Here is a 17,307-nt window from a genome sequence, read left to right on the forward strand (position 1 = left end):
CAAGGCTGAAATTTCACTTGGTTACTGAGAAGTGAAAATTAAAAGGGAAGACCAGCTAATCGTAGTGCACACAACTTACAGGTTTTTATGTTTATCTGAGTAGACATTTAAATGCATTACAACATGATCGATGACTTCTTTCACTAGTTCCAAAAAGGGCTAAGCTTTGTTGAGCGGCGTCCAGTAATGCTTCCAGTTTTTCAGTGAGCCAGTCTGCAATTGTGGACAGCAGTTCTGATCAAGGCTGCTGTGGAGCCCTTGGGAATGCTTAGATGCCATTATGATGCTCTGCTGGGATGGTGGGAAAGGTAAAAGAATGTGCTCTGCATATTCTTTATTTCATTATTTGTTTTGGGGTATAAATGTCAGATCAACTTGTTGAAGTCATGAGGCATTCTCTAAGCTCGTAGGGCTTGAATTTAAAATACATATAAGTTAGCGGTCTTAAAAAACAAGCAAAATGTTTTGTGGTGCTGGCGGGCAGGGGCAGTTCAAGTCTATCAGCTTTTAGCAGCAGTGAAAAAAAATGTGGAAGTGTCAAGATGGGTGCTTGCCAGTTGCCAGAGAAAGTTAATCTTTAATTTGTATAAAGATAAGCTAGGCAGCACCAAAAGTAAGGCATACAGCCTCTTGTCTCGTGTCCCCTTTAAAATATCAAAGTGCAAGCAAAAAATAAAGGAAACTGAAAAAAAGAAAAAAGCTGCATGGTAGAAACACAAAGACTTTCAAAGACTTTGGAGCCAGAAACTGTGCAAATCCTCTTGCTACTAATTGTGTGCATTTAACTTCATGCCTGTTGCCACATTAGTAATCAGGCATAAAAATAACTACACTGCTTCATGGAGTTGCAGTGAGAATTAAATGAGATTATATATAAAGTGTTTGAGGCTTAAAATTTTCTTTAGGCACTGCTGAAATGCTTTACAAGTTTCTCTCTTTTTTGATGTTTACAGTGATTACATTTATCTAAGCAACTTTCATACATGTTCAGTTTTAACATATTGACTACTCTGACAAATATGCTTAAAAAAAGCAATAACATTATAGAGTTAATGCAGAGTCCTAAGGATAGTCTAGTAGCCACTAAGTTTTTTCTGAAGTCTTCACTTTAGATGCTGTTATTTCTAGCACAAGCAAGCAGAGTCTTTCATATGCTTACACACTGGAGTCTTTGGTTGCTACCATTATCAGCTGGCTTGCAAACCTGAAGCCAACCATTTTAGGAATGCTTTAAGTGAACAACATGCAAACCCCAGGGATGGAAAAAACCCTAAGAATGCCCAATTATGAGCATTTACAACCATCACAACTGTGGCTGAAGACTATGCCCTTCTGAAATGAGATCTTAAAGCAGTATAGTTTGAAACAAAAGGTTTTAGCAAAAAAATGACATATGCACAATTTCTCCACCACTTTGTGTGAGTCAACCATTTAGTTAACTTTTCCACTTGAAAAAATGCAATAGAAAACCGGACACCATGTTTCACTATCTCAGTTAATATTCACAATTACAGTGGCTACAACTCGGAAACGGCATCACCAATGCTGCCCAGAGTCACTTTATATTGAAATTAAGTTCTTTACACCAATTAAATGGTTGTTTACAACCACTGGCTAGTGTACACAGGAAATAAAATTTCTAGATTGGGGGGGGAAACAAATGCTGCTCCAATCATCTCCTCTGCTGCTTCTGTTCCTCAATTCATGCTTAAAAACCTTTCATGCTACTCTTGGTTTTGTCCGTTTGCTTGCCTGTGGGGGTTTGGGCCTGCTGACCTGCACATTTCTCTCTTAAACTAAAAGTTGTTTCATGTCTCCATTTCTGCCCCCACCCTACATTCTTCGTGAATATATGAGGCTTAGGACAATATGTCCATTTTAAGGAAAAGCATAATTTTAATTGCATACGTGAAGCAACAAGTAAATTATTTCCTTTTTCAAAGCCATGAAGGAGAACTTGACTTAAAACCAAAATTAAATAAATAAATAAAAATAAAAAAATCACAGTTTGGGCAAGTGATAGCAAGAACTTTGGGGACATTCACTGAAAGTTGTTTTTGGAATATTATTGCAGTATATATAATACAGAAAAGTACATGTAGATAGCAAAACTAAACTCTAAAGAGTTATCAATTATTAACTTTATTTTTGAAAATATTTCTTCATGTAAGAGACTTTTTATATGTAAACAGTGATTCTGACCTAGGAGTAATGATGCTCGCTGTTAAAGAGCATTGGGATATTTATGAACCAATAAGGTTTCCGGGCCCAGTAAGTACCATTCCACTAGTGGTAACTACTATTTTATTCCAGATCAGTTTGTGAAACAAAATTAGGACAAATTCCCAAAAGATTTACCAGTTAAAATTTTGCAAGCTATTGAAAATTTTGCTTAACCTCTGAGGTAAACAATAAGTGACTTCATATTTTCAGACTTTGAGATTCCTCAGGAAAGACCTTCAGATTTTATGAGTTGAATAAAGTTGAATTTTAAGAATCGAATACAATGTGTGGCATACCCCTCAGAGAGCTCTCAGAGATACTGTTGCTCTCTGACAGTGCCCATCTCCATGGCAGTTTATGACTAAAGGGAAGGCACAGATAGATGAACTGGGCAAAAAGGAACAGCGTAGATTGCAATTGATTACCCTCCAGATATTTACATTTGATAAGAATGTAAGAATTTTTTACATCAAAATCTTGTACCAAAGCTTCTGAGAAGGCCTGGTTTTGCCCCTAAACACAGCTTTCTGCTTTGTTCACATGGGGATTTTCATGTTTTACATTTATACAATGTTTCTTAGTGGTCTGGCCTAATTTACTCTTTCTGTGAACCTGAAAACAGTTTGTTAGAGAGCATGCCATAATTACTCTTTTGACCAACTTGAAAACTAGCCTGCTGTTGACAATTTTTTTAATTTTTAAATGAAGGTTATTGGCATTTGCATATGCCTCATCATTTCCCCTTATTTTTAGTTACTGAGCAAAAATCATTTGAAAAATAGTGCCTCTCCTCTCTCCCTTTCTCTCTTTCTCTCTCTTTGTCTCTCTCCCTCCCCCGGTCCCTTCCTCCCTCTGTTCTGCATTGCCAATGGTTCTCAGATGTTTGCAAATTGGACACAGTTCTGGTGGATTCAGAGCTCAAATCTCAAACAATGTACCTTTTTCCCCAAAGCTATTTATCTTTTGATGGTACATCTAGTACATTTTTACCAATCATTGCATCTTTCTTTGATTTATTTTGAAGAGTTTTGGATACAATAATGACAGAAGGAATGTTTTCTTTTAAAGTTTTGGAGATAATGTTTTGCTCCCAACTAATAAAAAAACTTGATTGCAAGTTTTTGAAAACTCTAAAGATGTAGCATATTGGATTTGTTTCTTAAAATTAATTACTAGTCTTTTTAAAGTTGAAAAGTTTATGTAGCTTCTAATCAAGGCTAAATTGCTTAATTACTAAAATAATTTAAACTTAAAATTATTTATTTTTTCTTTTAAGGCCAAGCATAGTCTTTTTTTTTTTTTTTTAATAACTCAAGGAAATGTAAAGATTGTTCTTGAGTCACTTCGAACACTTTCACTAGGCCTCTAGCTAGTTTACTTGGAGCTGTGTAGTACTTTCTGATAGGTGGTGGACATGATGGTAATGTATTACCAACAACTGTTTTTGTCTCTGAAAACTAGTATTATCTTTTGACTCATGCAAATCTCATGCCCAGGACTCTCCACTATACAAGACCCCAACTCTGACTGTCGTAAGGCCTTGCCACTCTCCATGGGGCAGAGAATCCTCAGAGCCAAAGGAATGTCCAGAACTGTGTCCCTACTTCTAGACCACACTCTGGGCACTTGGATACCCAGAGTTCCCTGTCCAAATGGCTCTGATCCCATTCCAGGGATTTCATAGGCATCTGTCCTGGGTGTATTCTCCAGTGGTAGATGAGCTGCTGACGTGTGCACCCCTAGGCCTGGGGCTTGGTGGGGAGCTGTGGATGGAGCTTGGACATGCAGACTGGGCTGTCCATATTTGTGCATACAAGGCCTTTTGTGGTGCAGAATGGATCTTTTGGTAGGAAGATAAGGAGATGGAGCAGAGGCTGGAGACTCCTGTTTTGTTCTCTTGCCCTATCTCCCTGAGTTTCAGGACAAACAAAGGGGTTGAAGACTGCAGAAAGGAAACAAGAGCAGCTCAAGCTTTAAGGTCTTTTTTGGTTTCAACAAATGAGGATTCCATGCTTTTTCTCCCTATTTCCCACATACCTCAGGAGTCACCTTGCTCCACTGAAGAATCATATTTAATTAATAAAATGTTGATTGAGGAAAATAAAACCCACATCTGTATACAGAACTCTTCCAGCTGCTATTCAGTGCTTGAATAGTGGTGATTGCAGCAAAGGTAGTTATTCTGGACTCAGATACATCTTCCCTACAACCATGAGGATTTCACCTCCCCAAATAGTCTTTCATCTTTTTTCTTTTTTTCTTGATTGAGTTAGCTGTTTTCTTTTTGTGTTAAAAGTCTTGGTCAAGTTAAAGCAGAAAATGGAGAGTTGTGCATCTGTCGAAAGAAATCCCCTAAAACCACGACTATCTTATCAATCCTTCCTGTTTTGGCATTCTGTACTTTAAAGAGAAACATTTTTTTTTTGTAACTTCCAGTGCTTTTTGTTATATTTTATTACTTCTTTGTCTATTCTTCCAGAATGCTTTGCCTAGCAGTTTTCAAAACATATCTGCCAAGGTGCCCAATTTGAATAATCCCAGACCGGTAAGAATTTGGATTGTAGAATATCCTAATCACCCAGTTAAGAACAGGATTGCACATGAGAACTTTCTGACCTTGGACTGTCTAGAGAACACTTTCTCCACCATGGTTACATGCACGGTAGATAATAAGACTAGGAAATCACTAGCAAAACATAGAAACCAGTTCTTTATTTTACCTAGCACAATAAACAATGTTGGAGGTGGGGCATTTTCTAAAATCTATTTTACTTTTCAATATCAATATTACTGGTGTTGATATGTGCACCTTTATCAATGAGCATTCAGTTGAAACTGGACATGATTCATTTGATGTTGTCAAAAATAGAAACTAACTTTGTGGGGTTTTTTTTTTTTTTTTTTTCCTCCTTTTGAATACCACACTGCTGAGGTAAAGAATGTCATAGCTTGTGGGCGAGCTCAATAGGGCCAATTAAAACCTGGCTACTCTTCCACCATTTTGAAATACCTGACAGAACTTGCTGGGGCCTTGTTTCTCCCTTCTTAGATACCTAATTGAGGAGATTTCCTGTTTGGTAGTCGAGGAAAGATGAAAACGAAAGTACCACATTGCTGGTTCTGACCAAGGTATTTAAAATTGTCCAGTTGTTCACAACGCAATATTAATTTTAACCCTGCTTTAAAAAATGAAATGTAGACATTGTGAAAGAATACATACATGTTCTATAGTAGCCAAAGTATGTGTAGAATGCAAGGAGTGTGGTTAGTGTAGTTTAGCCATTCAAAAGAAGGTGTAGTATTTTATAACATCTAATTGACATTGCAGCTTATAACTCACAGATGCTTTGAGGATATAATTTTGTTTCTGTTGTGATAAGTGCTTGTTGATAATTTCTTCATAGCTTAAATGTTTTTGGGGAAGTGCCAATTTAGATGCTTAAGTCTTGTGTTGGGGTCTGGGAGGAATCTCAAGAACCAGCAGCCCTTTTCTTCTAGTGGGTTTGGGAGCAGAAGAAAATGCCTGCTCCCTGCAGCCATATTGGCTCCATGTGGAAAAAGGGAGGCACCAAGACAAGCCTGTCTAATATAGTCTTTCCAAATTTTCCAGATGTGGTTCTTCACTCCCCCATCCTGGGTCAGTGTGAGTAACAGGAGTGATGGAGAAAGGCAAAATATGTTTCAGGACATTCCTGGCCATTGGAAACCTGAAGAGTGGGGAGAAATTGTTCTCTTCTGATAGCCAGCTGTGATACCTTTTTCTCTGACTCGAAAGGCAACAAATATTAAGTAGAAGCATATGAAATTGCCATTTTTGTTGATCAACCAACATGGTCATTTTGTTGGTCAACCAAAATGGTTGAATGCTCCCTGATTTCAGCAGTTAGATACCCCTCTTGTGGGTGTGCTATAGTATTTTCCCATCATTTTATGAAACTATTTTTCACTAACTCAGAGTTGGCCTGATGTTGAGGTAGAAGGGGTAGGGGACAAAAGGAGATAGGGGGTGGGGCAGGGAGGATATTATATAAAGGAGACAAATAGAATGGAAGAAAGAGGAGGATATACAGATAAAGCGAGGGAATGAAAAAGTGGCAGAGAGTCTGTGGCAAATTGTATTTTCTAAAACTGGATGCAAAGTTATTTCCAACCCTACATGTACTTCTACAACCTTGCCACCTTCCTTCAAGAGGTAGAATCTCTGTCTCCACCAATCAAATTTAGGTGGGGCTTTGTGGGCTGTCTTGACAAAATGAATGTGGCTGTCACTTCCAAGGCCAGGCTATAAAAGGTGGTATATCATCCTCTTGTATGAGATGTGTGACTCAATATTGAGATGCTGGCTCTTGGAACCCAGCTACCATGCTGGAGGAAGCCCAAGCCACATAGAGAGGCCACCTGTAGGTATTCCAGCAGACAGCACCACTGAGGTCCTAGCCAACAGGCACCATCAACTGCTAAACATGTGAGGATGCCTTCAAATGATTCTAGCCCCCAGCTTTCAAGCCACCCCAGTTGATGCCAAGTAGAACAGAGACAAGCTGTCCCCGTTGAGCCCTGCCCAAATTTCAGACTTATGTGCAAAATATTTTTATTCTTTAAACCACTGAGTGGTTTGTTACACAGCAATGGATAACTGGAACAGAGACATTTTTTCCAGATTTCAGGAGAGTGTAGAACTAAATGGAAACAATTGAAAGTAGAATGTAATCTATGGAGCAGGATCTGTTCTATCTCATTTACCTGAGTAGCCACTTATAATAAACCTGGAACCTTTGGAAACATTTATCTAATGGCTGGCATTGAGAACAGAAGGATTTGAAGTGATGGATGATGAGAGAGGTGCTCAAAGTAACATTTTACAATGCTGTGAAAACTCAGCATGGTAGGCAGAATAATGGCCCACCACAGATGTCCATATTCCATTCACTGGAACCTGTGAGTATGTTACCTTGCGTGGCAAGGGATAATTAAGGTTGCAGATGTGATTAAGGTTGTTAATCGCCTGACCTTCTGATAGGGAGATCATCCTGGATTATGGCCTTGTATGGGTCCTTGATGGACCCAATGTAATCACAAAGTCCTTTAAAAGATGGAAGTAGGAGGCAGAAGAGTCAAAATCAGAAGGATGTAGCATGAGAATGACTCCATTTGCCATTTCTGGCTGTGAAGATGGAAGAAGGGGCCATGAGCCAAGAAATGTAGGCAGCCTCTAGAAGCTGGAAAAGGCAAGAAAACATTCTCCTCAAAGCCTGGAGAAGGCATGCAGCCTTGCCAACACCTTGATTTTAGCCCAGTGAGACCCATTCTAGACTTCTGACCTCCAGAACTGTTAGATAATAATCTTGTGTCGTTTTAAGCCACCATGTTAGTGAGAATTTCCTGCAGAAGCAATAGGAAACTTATTTTAGTTTTCTATTGGTATCTAGCATATGGCCAGGAAACAAAAAGGTTATATATTCTTGGCACCTAATCCATTTGTTGCCTTTTGGATGGTTAAAATAGAATTTCTAGCACAACAACCTGTTGAAACAGTACTAAAAGGTCCTTTTTGTCTTGTTTTGTGAAGGAAACTTGATTTTTCTTTTAAGCTCTAATCTTGGTGACAGTGGCTCTGCATAAAAAGATACTACTTATGGTGCTGTCATTGTATTACTAAAAACCTTGCTTCAAATATAGCAGCACTATTTATTATGTATTTGTGATTAAGATCTTAGACCCAACTTCTCTTTCTTCATGCACCATTCTTACTTCTTTCCTTTCAAAACATTTTGTGATTCTTTTGTGTAGCATTTATTTCTGTAGCCTCCATTTCATTATTATTTTTGTTTTTTATTGCCATATAATTGCACATAATAAATGCACAGATATTACATATATAGTTTAAGTTTTGATAAATGCATACAGCCATGACTAACACCTCAATCAAAGTACAGAACATAACCTTCACTTTAAAAAAGTTACTGCATCTTTCTTTCTTTCTTTCTCTTTCTTTCTTTCTTTCTGTCTGTCTCTCTCTCTCTCTTTCTTTTTCCTTCTTCTTTTCTTTTTTTTTTTCTTTTTTCCCGAGATGGAGTCTCACTCTGTTGCCCAGGCTGGAGTGCAGTGGCGCAATCTCGGCTCACTGCAACCTCCTCCTCCCGGGTTCAAGCAATTCTCCTGCCTCAGCCTCCCGAGTAGCTGGGATTGCAGGCATGCACCACCACACCCAGCTAATTTTTGTATTTTTAGTAGAGATGGGGTTTCACCATGTTGGCCAGGCTGGTCTTGAACTCCTGACCACATGATCTGCCTGCCTTGGCCTCCCAAAGTGCTGGGATTACAGGCATGAGCCACGCGCCTGGCCTTTTTTTTTTCTTTTTCCTTTTTTTTTTTTTTTTTTTTTGAGACAGAGTCTTGCTCTGTCACCCAGGCTGGAGTGCAGTGGTGTTACCTCGGCTCACTGCAACCTCCGCCTCCCAGGTTCAAGTGATTCTCCTGCATCAGCTCCCCAGCTAGCTGGGATTACAGGTGCCCGCCACCACACCCTGCTAATTTTTTGTATTTTTAGTAGAGACAGGGTTTCACCGTGTTGGCCAGGCTGGGCTCGAACTCCTGACCTCAGTCAGGATGATCCACCTGCCTCGGCCTCCCAAAGCACTAGGATTTCAGGCATGAGCCACTGCACCCAACCCCCGCATGTTCCTTTCTGATCAATCATCCTCCTCACCCCATCTCCCACACAACCACTGTTCTGATTTTTGTCCTCATATAATTAGTTTTGGCGGTTCTTGAACTTCATATTAAGAGAGTCATACAGTGTGTTCTCTTTGATGTCTTGCTTCTTTCACTCAACATAATATTTTTGAGATTTACCCATGTTCTTGCATAAGTCAGTAGTTCATTCCTTTTTATTGCTGAGTAGTTTTCTATTTTATAAACGTCCATGACGTGTTTATTCATTCTTTTGTTGATGGACATTAAAGTTGTTTTCCTTTTTTTTTTTTTAGCTATCATGCACAAAGCTGTAAATAATATTCTAGTGCAAGCCTTTCTTTCTTGTTTTTGATAAATGCATAGAAGTGAGACTGCTAGTTCAAAAGATAGGTATATATTTAACTTTATAAGAAACTTCTTTAAATGAAAAACCTTACACAAATTAAATTTAGCAGAGTTTAATTGAGCACAGAATGATTTGTGAATCAGGCAGCCCCTGAACCAGAAAGGGTTCATTCAGAGAGACTGGTGCGCTGCCGAGTGGTTGAAGATTTGTGGACAGAAAAAGGAAAGTGATGTTCAGAAAATGGAAGTGAGGTACAGAAACAGCTGGATTGGTTACAGCTTGGTGTTTGCCTTATTTGAGCACAGTTTGAACAGTTGGCCACCTCTGATTGGCCAAAACTCGGTGATTGGCAGGAGAGTAGGTTGCAGTCAGTTTACACATCCAGTTAGGTTACAGTTCACTATGTAAAATCTTTAGCCTGAACTTAAAATGTGTCAGGAAGCAGCTTTAGGCTAAACTTAATTTAACACTGCCAAGGAGTTTTCCACAGCTGTTACAACATTTACCCTCTCACCAGCAATGTTTGAAAGACGCAGTTGTGCAGCCCCTTTGTTGATTAGTGGCTCCTCACCATTGATTCCTTACCATTGGGACCTAGTACTCCTGGCTCTCATTGAATGGTGATGAGTTAGTCTGGAATGCAGCATAAAACCTTTTCAAAGGAGGGAAGCATATTAGATATTGTCTCAGTGAACATAAGGATCATAATAAGAGAAGTGGTGTTTGCTAGTTGTCAATTAAATATGAGGGCCAGGGAAGGCAGAAAAAAGAAATCCTTGAGGAAGGAGCTTCTTTTCTTTCACCTGATTTGTTCTTTAAGGCTTTATAAGACACTGCAACTAATTTCTGGATTGTTCTGACTGGTTATTTAATCTGTAGATTTTCCAGGCCTTTCTTTCTCCTCTTTTTTCTACCTTCATTTACTTCACTGCTTGTTAGTATATGCACTGATGAAAACTCACACTAAAAGCTTTAGATTCTTGTTGATAACACTCATAAAGACTTGTAAAGACCATAAACTCAAACTCAAAGCAATCATTCCTGAACTAGGCCCTGCAGGAATTGGGAAGGAGGCTAAAGGAACTGGACTGGCTCCCATCCCCCTCCCCTCCCCACTGCGATTCTGGGAGGCAGAGTAAACAGGAAGTGGGGTATGAGGGGGAGGAGTAGCTGGGAGAGACACTCCAGAACAGTCTGCACATGCTCAAGGCAAACTCAGAAGGAACAAAGTTTTAAAACAAAGGCCCAATCCCTCCCTCTCTCCCTTCTCTCTTTCCTTCCTTCCCTCCTCAGCCTGTTAAGGTGCAGTGGAATCAAATGCAAGAACTCAGATGTGGTTCCAGGAATTTTCAAGCTCACTGCAAAGACGGAGTGTAGACAAACAATTTAGCAATACCATGAGAGAGATAATGGAGTTATGCTGGGCTCGGGGAACATGCAGGAGGAAGCTTGCAAGGTCAAAGAGTCTTCACAGAAGTGGTACTTCATTCAGCAAATATTTATTTAGCACCTACTTACTATATGCCAGGCACTGGGCTATGTGCTGGCAATGATAGTGAACATTACACAGTCTGTACCTTAAAATGCTTATTGTCCAGAAGAGGTTACAAACAAGCAAAGAGGTAGTTACAATGCAGCCTAATAACTGCTATGATGGCTGCGTGCTGAATACTCAGGAAGGGCCCCAAATGAGGACTAGGGTTTGAGGAACCATCTCTTGGCAAGTAACCTCTGTGCTGAGATCTGGGGGAACAGTGTGGATTAACTAGGTGACAATGAGGTTGGAATGGATTCTCTGGGGCTGTGTCTAAGAGCCTGGGAGCAGCGATGGGCAGAGGGTGAGAGAGGAAGGCAATACATGAGCAGAAGCAACATTATGAAGAAGGCTTAAAAATGTGTGAAAGACCTGCTTCCTGATAGTATGTGCTGAGAAGGACACATCACTTCTGCCAAACATGCATAACCTAAATTTAATCACGAGGAAACATCAGGCAGATCCAAATTGAGAGGAATTCTACAAAATATCTGATCTATTCTCTTCCAGAATGTCAAGATCATGAAAGGTAAAGACAGAACTGTTCTAGGAGAAATAGACACTTAAAGAGATAGGAAAATGGAATGCAGTATGTAACACTGGATTAGATCTTGGACCAGAAACATCAACATCTATATGTATATTTACACCTCTTTTGCTATAAAAGACATAATTTGCTTAATTGAAAAATATGAGTAAAGTCTGTATTAAATAATGATATTGTAGCAATGCTAATTTTCTGATTTTGATCATTGTACTGCAATTGTGACAGTTATTTTTCTCATTTAGGGGAAGATATACACTGAAGTATTTATGGGTACAGGGCATTGTGTTTGCAATTTATTCTCAAATGATTCAGAAAGAAAGCAATGAGAGGGAGAGAAGTAAAATTAGATATTTGGGTGAGGGGTATATGGACAGTTTTTGGCACAGTTCCTGCAAATTTTCTGTAAGCCAGAAGTTATTTCAAAACAAAAAGTTTTAACAAACTGTGCTCAGTACTTTATTCAAGGACAATAGGAAGTGGTAGGCCATTGGAGGGAGCTGTGCTTAGAAAGATGTCTCATGCTGCAAGGTTCAATCCAGGGAAGACTCATCACCAATTTGAAGGCTCTTATAATAATGCAAGTGAGAAATGATGCTGACCTCAAACAAAGTGGTGGCTGTGGACAAAGAAGTGGATAGATAAATGAGATAGTTAGGAAGTAGAAATCAAAGCACATGATGGGACTTTATGGAGATTTTAGAGAGAGAAGAGTCAAGGGTGGCCTTTGGGATTCTTCCTGGGTGACTGAGTAGGTCTATGTCGAATGCGTGAGATAGCACTAAACAAAAGCGTAGATTTTAGAGGGAAGGATGGTTTTAGTTTTAGACATTATCCCCAAACTAGCTCTGGCTGCAGCCTTTCTTATCTAAGTTGATGACAACTCCATCCTTTGCTCAGGCTTAAAACTTTGGAGACACCCTTGATTCCTCTCTTTCTCACAATCCACGTTCAATTTGTCAGGAAATTTTGTTGGCTCTGCCTGCAGAAAATATCAAACATCTGACACTTCTCACCACCTCCACTGATACTATGCTAGTTCAAACCACCATGATATTTCACCTGATCTCTTTGCATCTATGCTTTTCCTCTACAGTGGCCAGATGGATGTCACTATTTTAGAAGTGATATGTCACTCCTCTGATCCAAACCCTGCACTGATGCCTCATATCTTTCAGTGTAAACGCCTTCCAAAGGCCTTCCAGACCCTTCGCAGAATGGCTTCAGTACTGCTCTGATCTTATCTCACACTCTTCCTCTTGTTTCCTCTGTTTCAGCCACATTGATGCCCCATGCTCCAGCCCTTGAGCCCTTGCTCTTGCTGCTCTCTTTTCTGGAACATTCTTTTCCCAGATATCAAAGTAACAGAAAACCCCAAAATAACAAATACTTAAACAAGATATAATTATTTCTCACTCTTCGATAAAGAAAATGTGAAGTTAAGCTATCTGGGAGTGCTATTGTGGCCCTGTGGTGTGCCATCCAGCCCTGGGCTCAGAAATTTATGCTTCCATAGCCTCAGTACCTCTCCTTAAGGATATTTCATGGCACAAGATAGATGCTGGAGCTCAGGATATTACGTCTATGTTTCAAGCTGCCAGCAGAACAGGTAGAAAGAAACAGAGGAGTACTAAGTAGTCGCTTTCAATTGAGACAGTTCCATCATAAGCAGCAACTTACTTACAACTGATAATTTAAAGGCCTTTGGAAGGAATTTGGCTTTTACATTGAGAAACTGTATTTAGTTGCTATGAAGGCTGGGACATGCAGTTGTTTAAACAGGTGGCAACAAGCCCTGATAAAAATTAAAGTTGTGTTACTAAGGAGAAAGAGGAGACTGGATATTGGCATAGGTAGCTCGTAGTGTTTGCCATAGATCTTTTGTTTTTCATTTTGATGGTCTCACCATTCCCGTATCCCCTGACAGCATGACCACAGGGTCTGGTTCCATGTGACCCATCTTCACTGTGGGAAATGGGTGGTGGGTAGCCTGGGTTTTGAGCCACACTGGTGAGGTAGTAGGAAGAAACGACAGGCTAGGGTAGAGGATGTGGGAAGCCTGGACATGTAGGAAATGGGAGGAGAAATAAATGCAGGAATGAGGGCTCTGCTCTTTGATTAATTAAAGCTAAACTGAAGTTTTAATCTTGCTCCTGATGTTTATGCTTGTTTCTTTTTCCTCTGTAACCATAAACACTCAGGGTGGTCTCTTGGTGATTTAGCATGACAAGACCTAGTTGTTCTGCTGGGCCTGGGTATGAAATCTGTCCATGTTCAGAGTTTCTAATATTTTTCATTCTATTTTCATTTTCATTGCAGGGAAGGATATTGATAATGCTTTCTATCCATGTGTGAAGTTTTGCTGCAAAGAGGTAAAAAGGACTTACAATTACAGTATATTTCAATAATATATTTTCTGAGGCATAAACTTTTGTGGGACAGAAATATGTACTAAATTTATTTATTTTAATAAACTAGCAGAATTAAAGGATTGCAGGAATTAAAACAAATAAAACCCAAGCGATCATTTCCTAGAATTTGGCGTGTCCATAAATAACTTTTAAAAACAAGGCAAAATATACATATTACAATATATCTCATAGAAAAGACTTTAGGGATATCCAACATTCTCCAACCACTGGTCATCTCTGCCTGAGTGACAGGAGGACTCTTATTTTTTGTTGTCTCATTTTAAAATTATTGATTTGTATAATTTTTAAATGTACATAAAGCCCCACCCTTAAACCCAAGGCAGGACAAATAGCTAAGGGATGATGAATATTACTCAATGAGGAGGCAGCTAACACGTGAATGCTTTTGCGGGACACAAGCCATGCAGCCTGTGGCACTGCAGTGGTGGCACATGTGTTGGAGGTAAGGGGAGCCCCTACTTATCCCAACTCTTGAGTTACCAAGAAACTCTGTTCTAACTTGGTACAAACCAACTTTGGGGGAAGTGTGGTATGGTCAAATAGTTTCCTATTCTATTGTAGGGGTAATGGCTAAGCAGAGGCCCCTGTGTTTTTCTAATAAAAAGCCCAGGGCACAATAATCAGATTGTTGCCAACCCAAATAATTAGTTCTAACATTTCTGACTTACCTATTTTGAGAAAGACTGGAGGAAGAATAGAGATCTTTAAGGTGACGAACACTTGGAAATGAAGATTCTTCTAAACCTCTAAGGCAACAGTAATATGGACACCTGGCAAAACATTTAAATGTATGTTAAGTATTTAGCAAAATAGGAAGGTAAAGGATGGGGATTAAATACTGAACTGTGGAGAAATGGAGACAGAGAAGATGAGACAGCACGATTGGTGTAGAAGGCAGCTCTCATGATGGCAATGAGACTGTGAGGAGCACAGCATAGCTGAGTAGGATGAGCCTGCTGTTCAGGAAAGGGAGGGAGTCTATGCACATGGTCAGAGCCATGGTCTATGAGACTAGAGGAAGGGAGAGAGTCTATCTCAACATGTTTTTGTCTGGAAGATGCCTCTCAGAAAGGTAGAAATAAAGGTCTTGATGTCTGGTTTTTTGTTTTTTTTTTTATTTTTGTAAGATCAAACACATTCCTACCTCAGCAAGCTAATTCCTTTCCCAAAGATGTGTTTGTAGTTCTGTGGAAATAGCCTAATTCTGTGATATAATGCCTGGTAGGAATTCTAGCCTTTTCTCTATAAAGGTCAGTTTCTCACTAGCAGTTCTTCTCTCATGGAAACGGAGATCTGATGATTATTCCAAGAGAAAATAATTGTCTATATTTGTTGATTTAAGCATTTTGCCAAAAGAAACCATTTCTTCTCTCAATTGAGAAAATGGTCTCATCTAAAAAATCATTATTTAATATGGTAGAAATTTTCATTTCAAGATGAGACTATGATTCTGTGCATTCATGGGCACCATGTCTTGATAGGTCATGACAACATGAGCATCCGTGTTAAATAAGAAAGAAGCCCTTTGATTGGACATTATTTCTTAACTCAGGTAATAATGTTACCTCGGCCGGGTGCAGTGGCTCACACCTGTAATCCCAGCACTCTGGGAGGCTGAGGCGGGTGGATCATGAGGTCAGGAGATCAAGACCATCCCAGCTAACATGGTGAAACTCTGTCTTTACTAAAAATACAAAAAATTAGCCGGGTGTGGGGGCGGGTGCCTGTAGTCCCAGCTACTCGGGAGGCTGAGGCAGGAGAATGGCGTGAACCCTGGAGGCGGAGCTTGCAGTGAGCAAAGATCATGCCACTGCACTCCAGCCTGGGCGACAGTGCGAGACTCCATCTAAAAAAATAAATAAATAAAATAAATAAAACTAAAATAAATAAATAATGTTACCTCTATGTTAATAGTAGGACAATTTATTTATTTAGGCTGTTTTAACAATATAACTATCTTTACTCATTCTGGGCATCATGGTTTTTAAAATATGGTTTATTCAGATATGTTTGCAGGTATTATATTTTTATTCAACTTGAAAGAACAGTGTCTTTTATTTTTAAATCATGAAAGTTAAAATTTACAAAAATAATCCACTGTGTTACTTGACTCTGATATTTTAATCACCTAAGTCAAAGAAGTCAAGGTTGCTCTCTTGTGGCAAATATAAATTGCAGATGACCTTGCTGTTTATTTCTATCTGTTCATAGGATAGATTAGAGGTTTTACAAAATCTTCAAACTAAGAGAGTTACTGAGGTGCATACTATTAAGGTAACATGAAAAACGTCCCCACTCATAGGTTTTCCCCCGGTTGAAAAGCAGATGAGTTTATGACTTTAAAACAATCACCCGAATAAGGGATGTATCTCACAGAGGGATATTGTGTGGGAAGAAATGTGTCAAATACTGAGAAACCAGATATAAAAAGAGTAATATGATACATGGAGAAGAGGTAAATATGTTAATCTTGACTATATGAAAAGTAATGACCTAAGAGATGACCTATTTATCCCTTAGGAAGAGGACCGATGTGCTTTGCTAGAATGAAGCTTGCTCCAACAATAGTTGTATCCCTTCTCAGCTTCTTATGATGGTTTCACACTAAGGTGGCATATATTTCCTGGAAATATTTCTTTCTTCCCAAAGCAATTAAAAATGCAGGCTCACTTTTAAAAGTCTCCTATGAGAATTAACTTGCATATGATACTTAACAACTTAGTAAACATTAAAGTGTCATAATGATGTTGAACCTTACAACAGGGGTACATAAGTCTACCTGAAGATAAAGATGTAAAAGGGAATGCTAAATATTCATCAGATTGTAACTAAAATCATAATAATAAGACATATTGGTATTATAGTTCTTATAAGTTAAGTAGTAATTCTATGTAAGAAAATAATTTAAGAAGTGCTTCTAATCTAATATTCCACCTCCCCAGGATTACTTGGAAGTAAGTTAAAAACCCTGATGAAAAAGTTGTTTATATAAATGTATGCAGTATATTATTTATGTGTGTATTGAAAGCCAGACAATGAAATTCATAAAAGATTAGAGCTAAAATGAACCTTAGGGATCACCTAGTATATTTTCCATCAGCTAATTTGTGACAAAGGCAATACTAGAATTTAGGTCTCTCAACTTACAGATCTTTTTCTTTCATTACATTGAATTCTTTGTTGTCCCTATTTAAATTATTTAATTTGCTCAGAAAATTAATAATTTTACCATATTATTTTACAATTTTATCCTTGGAGATGAATTTCTAAAATTTTGGGGATATTAGTTACTGGTTTCTATGGGAAGGGATCATTTCATAATGTGTATAATAAAACATTTTTCAGGCTAAGAAATAGGTTTGTTTACTTCACACATGGGCTAGGAATGCTTACTAGCAAGATAAATCTCTGCTTTTTACATTGAAAAGATCTTATTTTTATTTTATGAGTTTTGTAAACTTTTTCTTCCTTGATGGTAATTTTGAGCCCCTATATAAATAAAAAATTAAACACTCAAACCTATTGTAAGAGC

The 17,307-nt window shown here is 38.7% G+C and overlaps 1 long non-coding RNA gene across 1 annotated transcript in view; it reads left to right on the plus strand.

The window, feature by feature from the left end:
• The first annotated feature begins 7,612 nt into the window (after nt 1-7,612).
• The window catches only part of LOC129395198 (uncharacterized), a 206,210-nt gene continuing 196,515 nt past the window's right edge, over nt 7,613-17,307 (plus strand). Inside the window, exons 1-2 of the long non-coding RNA XR_008955201.2 lie at nt 7,613-11,328; nt 13,663-13,715. This is a non-coding gene — a long non-coding RNA (uncharacterized LOC129395198). The remainder of the gene's footprint in view (nt 11,329-13,662; nt 13,716-17,307) is intronic.

This window comes from Pan paniscus, chromosome X (genome assembly GCF_029289425.2).
Source record: "Pan paniscus chromosome X, NHGRI_mPanPan1-v2.0_pri, whole genome shotgun sequence".
NCBI lineage: Eukaryota > Metazoa > Chordata > Mammalia > Primates > Hominidae > Pan > Pan paniscus.